Consider the following 10,967-nt stretch of genomic DNA (forward strand, 5'->3'; position numbering starts at 1 on the left):
TAGAATGGTTTTGGGCATATTGTAAAGGTGCCATCCATCATCCATGTTTGGCATTGTTGCAGTTTAGTTATATTGTTTGCAGTAGCAAACATTATGATTCTTTTTTCTGGGCTTTTGTTATCAAAAAAAATAAAAGGTTCATTATTGTGGGTGATACTTAATTCTGGTGGAATGATGATCTCTTGAAAAGTTTTAGGGGATGGTATAGTTGTCGTGGTTGCTTTTTTGGTCCTAGCAATAGTTCTTTTTATAGAAGCAATTGATGGTAATTGGCCTCTTGCTTCTTTGGGCACTCTAGGTAATAGTTCTTTTAGGATTACACTTGTAGCAGTTTGTGAACCTGTGCTTAATTCTTTGATATTTTCAAGAGTTGATCTGACTTCTATTTCAGAGAGATTGGGTGGATGGTTATGCTCTCTTGTATATAGTACAGTTGTTTCTCTTGTTGTTGCTCGGCCGTAGCATTTGTTAGAATAATATTTAGTACACTTCCAGTTCACTTTTCGGTCCGTCTGCTTTTCTTGGGTGTATGTGTAACCCATGTAACACAATAGGAATTTTCCTTTCTGCGAAGTTATAAATTGGGCTTCTTCTGTCATCGTGATGTGTTACAATTCTGGAAAAAATGTATATGAAAATATATGCTATAGTACTTTATATCTTTATATGAAATTAGCAAAAAAGCATTTTTTTTATATATACTTACCAAGTCTTTTTTGTTGTATTTGAATGAAGATGTTGTTTGTCGCAAAAATGTTGTTTAGTTGATTTAGTCTCTGAAAGTTAAAGAACATTTATTGTTGTGGTTGGTTTAGTTTTTTAAGTGGGGTGGTATTGCTGTTTGGTATAGACTATATTTTTATTGAAGAAACTTATTTTATTGTTTTACAAATTAACAATTCAAAAAACATTCCCCCACCTTCATCTGTCCCGGAAGTACCACACATTTATCATCAAGACCAATTATTCAGGAGAATGAACAACCTTTCCACCCAGTTCTCTACCCCTCCCTCTCCCACCACATGTCAATGTACCCCCGTCTCCTACCCCTCTTACTATGTGCCCCTCCTGCCTAATAAATAAGATGCAGTAGCCTAACCTCTCACTAAGCAAACAGAGCCTACCCTCATGCCCAGTGGTATAGACTATAGGTGTTAATTTATACAGGTTTTTTACAATTTAAAAAAGAGAACATGGATTTGTTTAGGGGTTTAGGATGTTTTGGGGTTTGAGTAGGATTTAATTAATATTTTATAAAGTATTTTGATAGTATACTTACTTTTTAGTGAGTCTTTTCTGGCAATCTTCAATATTTTCTTTAGCTGTTTGGAGTAATATCTGTAGTGGAAACATAAAGAGATGGAATATATAAGTTAGTTATTTATTTGAGTAAAGATAAATTAGTGTTTTAGTTTAATTTGGCAGTTTAGTTAGAAAAGAATATTTACTTACGTTTTTAGAATAGTAATAGGATGTAGGTTTCTTCTGTTTAGTAGAGCTTCTTCTTCGTTCAATGCTTTGGTTTAAGGCACCGTGGAACACTTGTTTTAATTGGTTTATATAGTGGTTTCAAATTGTTTCTTGAATGTTATTGGTTGTTTTCTGTATGTGGCCTTTCTATTGGATGGTTTGAATTTTTTTTAGTTAATTGGTTTCCTTTTATGGAAAATGCTAAGTAAGAGTATATTTAGTTTTAAAGGAGGAGAGTTTTAAATTATTATATATAAAAAGATTGTTTATAATGTGTACTAATTTTATTTAAATGTGTTCGAAATGCCAATGTGATAATTATTTTAGGTTTTTTTTATTATGTTGTTAAATATAGAGATCGCTATAAATGTTATGTTTATGTTTAAGTAGAATCTCATTTGAAAATGTATGTTTTGGTAAAATATTGTCTTTATGTTGTTGAAAGTATTGGTTTTATTAGTATTAGAATTGTCGATATATTTAAAAAAACGATATTATTGATGTCTATATTTTGGTTATCGATATTTGTGACATGTGTCATATTTATTAACTTATGTCGATATTTAGTATTTCGATATTAATGTGTGCGATATTTGTGTGATCGATATAATTGTATTACGATATTGTAGTGTCGATATTAGTGTAGTTTTTTAAATAAGTATACAATGTCGATATTTTTGATGTCGATATATTTGTTGCGATATTTGTGTAGTTCGATAATGTGTCTGTCGATAATATGTCAGAGATCCAAGGCACACATACACAGTCATAGTCGCTCATTTTTAACGTACACTCAACGGATGTAGTTGACGATAAGCTGTTGACGCTGGTCAAGGCCTTCTTCCTCACCACTGTCATCGTCACTGGGCATGTGTGGGTTGGGAGCGGGGGGCTGCTGCTGTTCATCGTTGTCCAAAATTAGGGGGATCCTTCTGCACAAGGCGAGGTTGTGTAGCATGCAGCTGGCATACCTTCTGTGGTGAGTACATAAGTGCACCACCAGTCTTGTCCAGGCACCTGAATCTTGAATTCAGCAGTCCAAAAGTGCGCTCCACCACACAACGTGTCCTCCCATGTGCATCATTGTATTGGACTTCCCCCGGCGTTGTTGGATTCCGCAGTGGGGACAGCAATCACAGACAATTTGGATACCCAGAGTCACCTAGTTGTGAGACAAACAGGCAAACAGTGTAATCTGAATATGTGAGGTGAGCAGCATGTCACACATATGTCACATTCATTGACACAGCCCGCTCACCAACAACCCAGCCCAGCTTGGGGTGTCTATTGGCCAACATTTGGGGTATGGTGCTGTTCCGCAAGATGTAGGGGTCATGTGCCGACCCAGGATACTTTGCACACACGTGTGGGATGATCTGATCTGCCTGGCATGCCACTTACACGTTGATGGAGTGGTAGTGTTTACGGGTCCTATAGATGTGTTCACTTGCCTGTGGTGGAACGAGGTCAATGTGAGTACCATCAATGGCTCCTACAACATATGGAATGCCTCCCAGGTCATAGAACTTTCCCTTCACAGCTGCCAATTCATCCCTCCTCGGGACGTGGACGTGTCTGTCCTTGTACAGCATCAATGCTGACAGGACGTCATGCAACACCATGCTGAACATGGACTGTGATATCCCACCGGCGCTGGCCACAGTGTACTGGAAAGACCCAGTAACGAGGAAATGCAGCAATCACCTTAACTGTAGCAGACAATGCAGCCGGATATGTTCTGTTGGGCTTTAAATGGGGCTCCAACTGAGCACATGGGTTTCGTAGTGTGTGGCGATCAAAATGGAATTTCCTGATGATTTCAGTGTCCTCCATCGTCGCCAGGTCGGGATAGGTCGAAAGATGGGTGGTCCCCTCCTACGTACTCTGTACCCATGCATGAGATGAGTTAGAGATGAGATGTGGTGAACAGCTTACCCAGACACTCACATAACCTCAACATTGACAGGACTCATGGTCACGTGGAATGCACAAGTGACTTGCATTCAGACGTTGTTTGTCTTCACTCATTCGACATACTGACTTCTGCAACATCCAAAGAAGTCGATGTGCATGGCATATAGTACACTGCTACATCAGGGATGAGCTTCCCTGTGGTTTCATGGCACAGCACTTGTGTTTCCCAGCATCAGTGCTGAGTTGCATGTAGCTGCTGTCACTGCACGACCACAAGCTTTAGCTCCACAATACACAACAACATTACGGAATGAGGGCAGTGAGTGTTACCTGGACAACGCAACATGGATCACAGCACGGTGAAAAGAGACATGTGGACATTATGGGGTGAGTCCAGCGTGAGTGTGTGATTATTTTGCGTAGCAGGCATTGCAATGTTCACCTGAATGAGGCACAAATGCACATGGATTGTGTATACATGCCCACAATGACCGTTGATGTCAGTCAGAGGTATGTTTATTTGTTCCACATGTGCACTCCTATTTACAGGCAATGACATCAAGGCACACTGCACGCCACACCAGTATGTGTGTTGGAAGTGCTAGGAATTAAAAGTGTGTCTGATTTGCAGACAATGAACTCCTCTAATTGTCTGCCTACATCACTGGCCTTTCACAAGACGAAGCCCTGGCCAGGGACGCCAGTCAGATGTCAAGGGATATACAAGCGATGTTCCAAGGTTGGATGTTTCATTTCACAACATTGGTACAGTGCGAGAGACCTTTGTCCTTTTTGATTCCTTCCCTCATTTCAGTCCATGCTGGCCACGAGACATGACTATGTCTGTAATTTCACTCTCCTTTTCTTGGACATACCATGTGTGTGAAGACAACTCAAAGGTCACACTCTCTCATGCCAACTGGTCACTGTTCTAGTTGTTCTGATGTACCAGCCACTCCCAGAGGGCTGGCTTACCCCCCACCTCACAGCCACCCAGCACAGGTGTCACTGGACATGTGACACTGCCAACAAACATGGCTGGACGCACATGCCCAGGGCATGTTCTCCTATACATGTACAGTGTCTGTGTGGTTACTTTATACGCATGGGGGCCTCGTGCCCCACAACATTACACATGGGGGGCACCAATCACTTAAAGCAAATGAGTTGTGATGTGTGATGTAATTCGCATGGCACCAATGCAAATGCAGAATGTGTTTGCATGCGCGGTAGCTGGCATCCGCAGCAATGACACGCATTGGCCCCAATTGAATGCTGCAGGGTTGCGGTTGCAGCTTCCAGTTTGCCACGGTGTGGAAACCACTATGCGAATGAGCCATCAGCCAATGGGATTCTTCGGCGTACATTTTTTGATATTGTGCTGTGCACGCTCTGCAACTGCGGGGCTCGTCATTGGCCCCAATTGCCTTCAAGGGTTCCGAGGGTTACTCATGAGGATTGGGTGGACCTCGCACTTTTCATTTGGCAGGTTGCCACATTCATTGTGGTGCCGCCACGCTTCCTGGGAATTGTAGTTGCTCAGGGGCTGCATGCGTGGAGATGTTTGGTACGTACCTCTGCTGTTGAACGCGGCGGCGTCTTATCTGCCGGAGGTGAAGCAGGTAGACCAGCATGAAGGCCTGTAGCACAGGATCCATGGCGGCTCCGGTGGTTTAGATGGGTTCTGTATCGGCTCTTCCTCTCTGTTGTTGTGTTTCCGCCATCCACAACATGGTGGTTTTTACACGGCAGTGGGAAGGGCTGTTTGCAACATCGCAATCTGGTTGGCGGACTGAACTTTTTTCCACACGCCGGTCAGGCTCTGTTGGCTCCATCCACCACCCTTACATATGTAAAATATAGGCGGAGCCTGAAAGACCGCGGCGGACAAAAAAATGGCCTCTGTTGGACCATTGTAATTCAGTGGTCGCAATGACCACATCCGGAGTGGGGAAATGAATGTTTTCCGCCACCACCACCAGTGCGGATGGGCTTCTGTTTGTCCTCGTAATGGACCCCTAAGCTTGGATAACTGTTTTATACTTTTTGTATTTGACCATTCGACCAACCATAATGTGAATTGTACTGTTACTGTCTTCACTGCAACTTCAGCCCGCTTCCCACACACTATAAATCCCATGAACTTTAGCAACACGTCATGATGTAAGTGAGCGAAGTGTCCACCGAGAGATTCTCTGTAAGTATGGCTTCTCATGGAGGTCAGCATCCACTATATGGCAGATGGAAGTAAGCTATGTTTGGCAGACTGCACCTACTCCTTGAGGAAGTAAGTATCATTTTGCTCACTCCACCTCCAGCGTTTCGGTGCGCTTTACAAGGAGTTCAATATATAAATGATCCACTTATAATGGCTTTTTGACATCTATTTCTTTTGTTCAAAATTGAAATGTCTACATAATTTTTGATGTAGTACCAGCTATTTATACTGTCCTTGTTTGTTTGCATGCAGTGGTTAAAAGTATACAAAATGTAGGCCCTTATTTCTTAAGAGATACCCCATTTAAAGAAACTGGTATTTGTACTTGTGACTATGTCCATTCGCATGTGGCATTTGTATAAGTCATCTAACACAGGTTTCTCTCTACCACAGTAACATCACCACCCTGATATTCAACATGAGAAGGTTCAACACATGCATTAGTACATGAGAAAACAATCTCAAGCTAAGTTGCAGAACAATTAAAAAGCCTTCTTGCTCTCACTTAAGCGTAGGAGAACCACATTTTAAAGTTATTATTGAGCATACATTAATACTGGAAGCATTTACATTTTGACCCTTACAATTATTTTGTAGTGAACAATCAGTGTGCAACTACAGTGGAGCTGCACGCCTATCATGATCAAGATGCCCATATGTACCCCAGAATGGGGTAAGTACTGAAAAAGCAAGGTATGAAAGAATTTCCTCACTTGCATGTAAAGACACTAATTCTATGTCTTGCAGTATGAACTTTGACACAAGAAACACACTATGCTTGTTGACTTGCAGTGCACACGAATTTGGTGAGTATGCTGTGAAGAGTAATTTATTAGAGGAGCACGTCATCAACAAGAATTAGCAGAAGCTACCGATCTTGATAAACACTTCACTACAATTTATAATGTATAATTTGTATTTTTTTATCTTTTTCGATGTAATTATTGCATGCAGGTGCCTAAGTTGGACTACAAAAGATAGGTGTGAGAACCTTGTCAAAACATGTTGACATTTTTATGTGGCTACGTGAATCAATGCATTTCACCAATTATCCACTTACACCAGTTTTGAACCATACCAAGGGTACCAGTGAATAAAAAAAAAACCTTTGGGTATACCCTTAGGGATTTGTTACCTGGACCCACACTACTGTCCTGATAAAGAATGTCTAAGAACTCCCTTTAAGGATGAGTACACCAGAGTGGCATTGTCTTACTCTGGTGTGGGGGCTGGGAGGCACTGAAGATGAAGCATGCTGTGATAAGTTTGGATTAAGTGACCTCTATAATATCTTCTTTTAACACCTTAGGTGACCCTTATCAGCGAATTGCAGTACAGGTTATTCACCACTCAAGCACTAGTTGTGACACATACATTTGTTTGGTTACCAACATTTGTTCAAAATTTTGTTCAAAAGCTGGATGAATTTACATTCGTCATCAAGCCATTAAAAATATTGCAGCAGTGAACAGTATGTGGTGGTTCATAGACGTACTTCTTTTCGGGGTTAAATCTACCCTTGTATCCATTGATTCTTTTATAACAAGATTAGAAGTGTGAATTTCTGAGTTCAATTGCGTATTATGAGTTCAGTTACTATTCATGAGTTCAGTTACTATTTATGGGTTCAGTTACTATTTATGATAGCATTCTGTAGTCTTTGTGTACAGAATTATAAAACAATGCATGCCAACATAAAAAACATTATGAAAATAAAAGGCGATACAGTTAACACCAGGCTGTGGTATGCATAATTCATCAAAAGTATTCTCCTGGCCACAGATAAACAGATCATAGAAGAAACGATCAGGCTAGGAAAGGCTCTTCTCAAGCATTACAGAGGCCAAGAACTGTCCTTCGTGGCCTATCTGACCTTCTATTTGTCTTTGCCTAATTATTGTTGCCAAATCAAAGTAAAAAAGCTAAAGTTTGTGGGAGGCAATGCTTGGGTAGAGTGGACATTGACTTTTTGAAAATGCATCGCATACTGAAGGTTATATTGGACAATTTTCATTTATTTTTCTTTAAAAATCTGCCAATTTTTCTTGTAAAATTTCACTAAATAAAGAATAGTGACAAAGCCCTCTTTCACAATTCATTTTTAAAAGAAAGAGAGATACAAAGACTGCAATGTAGCTAGCTAGACTGCAACCTGAAAAGGCTGGGAAAGTGAATATGTCCTCTAAGGGAGGAAAAATGGTCTTTCTTTGTGAAATGCTATTCCTGTCCTAGGAAGAAGGCACAGACTGATACTCACAACATCTGCACGGTCGGATTTTCATCATCTGGAGAAGTGTCCCTCCCCTTTCAGATGATGTTAAAATGAATAAGGATCTTCAAGGACACGGAGCAGATTTGGCTTCATGGACTACAGGTAGACCATCGCAGGCTACAAAAGTGAACAAAAGGGAGGTCTGAGGAGCATGGTAAGAAGCTCCCTGTGCAATAGTTCACTCCTCCATCTCTGTGGACTCCTCTGTATGGAGATGCGGAGAGGAGTCTGGGTATAAAAAACATCTTCATTTCTGTTTGACTTCAAGGATGAGAATATATGCAATCTGTTCACCATTGAGAGCAGGAACCAAGCTGAACACTCAAGGCACTTTATATTGAGGTCAAGGCATTCAAAGTTGAAGACAAAGGCTAGCCACATCAAAGGAGGTGTCATCATCAAGGTATTCAATATCAACTGCAAAGTTGAGTAGACTAAACCCGTCTGTAGTCAGGATAGTTAAAAGGAGGATTCTTTTATGATCTACAAACAGGACCCTAACTTTTGGGCTATCCCACTGTCTAGACTCTTTCATCAGGTAGGCAAATTAAATAGCGTGTCAGAGAGTTGGAGAGGATGAATAATTAACCGGGTATATAAAGGAAGGGGCGGAACCGATCCAACTAACTATCGAATGGTCGCCTTACTCGATACAGAAGCTAAATACTTGTGGAAATCTGGAATAATTTGTGTTAGCATAAGCTGAAACCATCTTTGTTGTGGCATCCATTTTGTTGGCTTTGTAATTTTCCCATCCTCTGCTGCTCGTCTTTTTCTCTGCCGGTGCTGTCTATTTTATTTGACTTCCTGACTCAGCTAAAAGTAATACGCATGCTAAGAGTTTGTAGCTGCCAGAACACCTGGTCTCAGACTCAACTGTCAGTCTCTTGCTGCTGCCATAAGCACTCCTGCTCCCCCTCCCACTTTGCTGACTAAGTTATTTCCCATCTGCCCATGTTTGTCGGTAACTATTCCTGTGTAGGCCTGTACCTTCTATTTGTATCCACATGCTTACCAGTGCAGAAAAAGCTGTATATAAGGCCTGTGTTCTATGACTTCAATGTACTACCTCAGGCAGCACTTGCGAGTGCTATGTGGACGTAGTCCCACTCATGAGTGATTAATAGACTTGTTATTTGAATTCCAGCTTCAGTGCCAATCTTTATTTTGTTGGTCTAAGGACCAGTGGGGAGAGAAGGGTGACCCCTGCACCGGTCTGCTCATCGAAAAGCACATTTCCACATACTATGCATCCTTGATTTTATCGGACCTGCTAGGCTGGTCAGAGTCTATCAACAAAATCCTTCCTAACCAGTCGGGATTCCGTAAAGGCATAGGTACCACTACAAACCTTCTTGCCCTTGTCTTAATGGCAGATAAGAGTCTACGTCAACAAAAGAGCTTATACCTATGCTTCATAGACTTTAAAGCGGCATTTGACCGAGTAAACAGGGGTTTACTATGGCATAAATTAGTGCAGTGGGGACTTCCGTAAACAACATTAATAGCCATACAGCAACTTTACACAAACACCTGGATCCAAGTCAAATTTGCCGATGGCAATAAGCTCACCGGGAAGATCTACACAAACGCAGGTTTAAAGCAAGGGTGTCTTGGCCCCACATCTGTTTAATCTATTCATGGCCGACCTCTCCCCAAAGCTAGATAAGGTGAACTCACATCCTCCACGCCTAGGCACTCTGCCCATCACCCATCTATCTTATGCAGATGATATAGTACAACTAAGCCAGACAAAAATAGGCGTACAAAGGGCAATAAATGAACTGGTGCAATTTACCAAGGAAAATCTGATGGAAATTAATACTTCAAAAACAAAAGCTATGATTATAAGCCTTCGGGCTCAGAAACACCGGCCACTCCAAATCAGCAATATAGACTTGGAAGTGGTTAGCACCTACAAGTATCTGGGAGTGCTCATGGATGATCAACTTACTTTTCGAAACCACAATGAGATCGAAAGGAAAAAAGGAAATGGGCTAATATTTGCCTTCTGCTCAACTGCAAGAAACCTGAAACGTCCATCGTTTACACCGCTGCTAGCAGTACTAAAGCTAAACTCTTGCCAACAGTGGCATGCGCAAGTGAAATTCAACATGGGAAAGATTCTGCAACTCTGGATGCTTTACAAACAAAAGCTCACAAGATAGTATTCTCTCTACCCCGCAATGCCTCTCCAGCCCAGGTGAGGTTAGAGTTTGGGTTGCAGCAGCAGCACGTGCAAAGGTGATATATAACTATAAAAACATGGTACAAAATTTGGACCAACAGGCAAAATCCAATCAATAATGCGCTGTGGAGGGCCCTGAACTGGCAATTGAATGTCCCATTTTCTTCCTTTCAGCTAACGCTAAAGAAAGCGGCTATAAAGCACTCACTAATTTAGGACAAAACAAGTCTGAGTAAGCGATCCCACGCATGGATGGTCCTGCAACCATGTACCAAATTGAAACCGGCAATGTATCTAGGACAGACGTATGCCCCTCACTTAAAAGCAAAGTTCCTAGCACAATTCCATCAAATTCGGATCAAACAAGCTGGCAATATTAAGGCCTGAAAGCATGCAGTCCTTGCGGACCACCAAAGCAGGATCGAATTCATTTAATTTGCGTCTGCCCAAACCTAAAACCACAGCACACTTGGTTAATGAAAAAACATTTTAATATAAGTGGTATTCACACCGGTGGAGCAGTAATATTAAAATGCGTTGATCCAAATGATCCACAGCTTATTTGTAACCTGGTAAAATTTTTACCCTGTATGAAAAATTTGTCAAGTCAAGTCCAGTCCAAGGGAAACCACAAAATAGCAAACTGGAGGACATATATTTTATAATGGTCTTCTTCCAGCTCTGTCCTGTTTTTATGGTTTTACATTAATATGCAAAAAAGTGCTATGAATTGAGGCTGTAATCCTATCATGCTCCATTGGAGACTGTGTTTCACAAAACAGATTACACTATCTTGATTTTATTGCAGTTTGTCACCTTTTACGTTTAACTGAGCTGTGTAACCAATGTATTGTGAATCAACTGATGTTTTAAAAAGAAAAGAAATCTCTTTTGTATAATTCTTT

General features: G+C 41.1%; 1 long non-coding RNA gene across 1 annotated transcript; it reads right to left on the reverse strand.

Annotated features, from left to right (window-relative positions):
- Window positions 1-200: 200 nt before the first annotated feature.
- LOC146802132 (uncharacterized) lies at window positions 201-1,340 on the reverse strand. Its single transcript, XR_014967363.1, has 3 exons — window positions 1,280-1,340; window positions 707-776; window positions 201-616 (listed from the first exon to the last, which is right to left on the reverse strand). It is a non-coding gene; the product is annotated as an uncharacterized LOC146802132 (long non-coding RNA).
- Window positions 1,341-10,967: the final 9,627 nt, after the last annotated feature.

This window comes from Triturus cristatus, chromosome 8, assembly GCF_964204655.1.
Source record: "Triturus cristatus chromosome 8, aTriCri1.1, whole genome shotgun sequence".
NCBI lineage: Eukaryota > Metazoa > Chordata > Amphibia > Caudata > Salamandridae > Triturus > Triturus cristatus.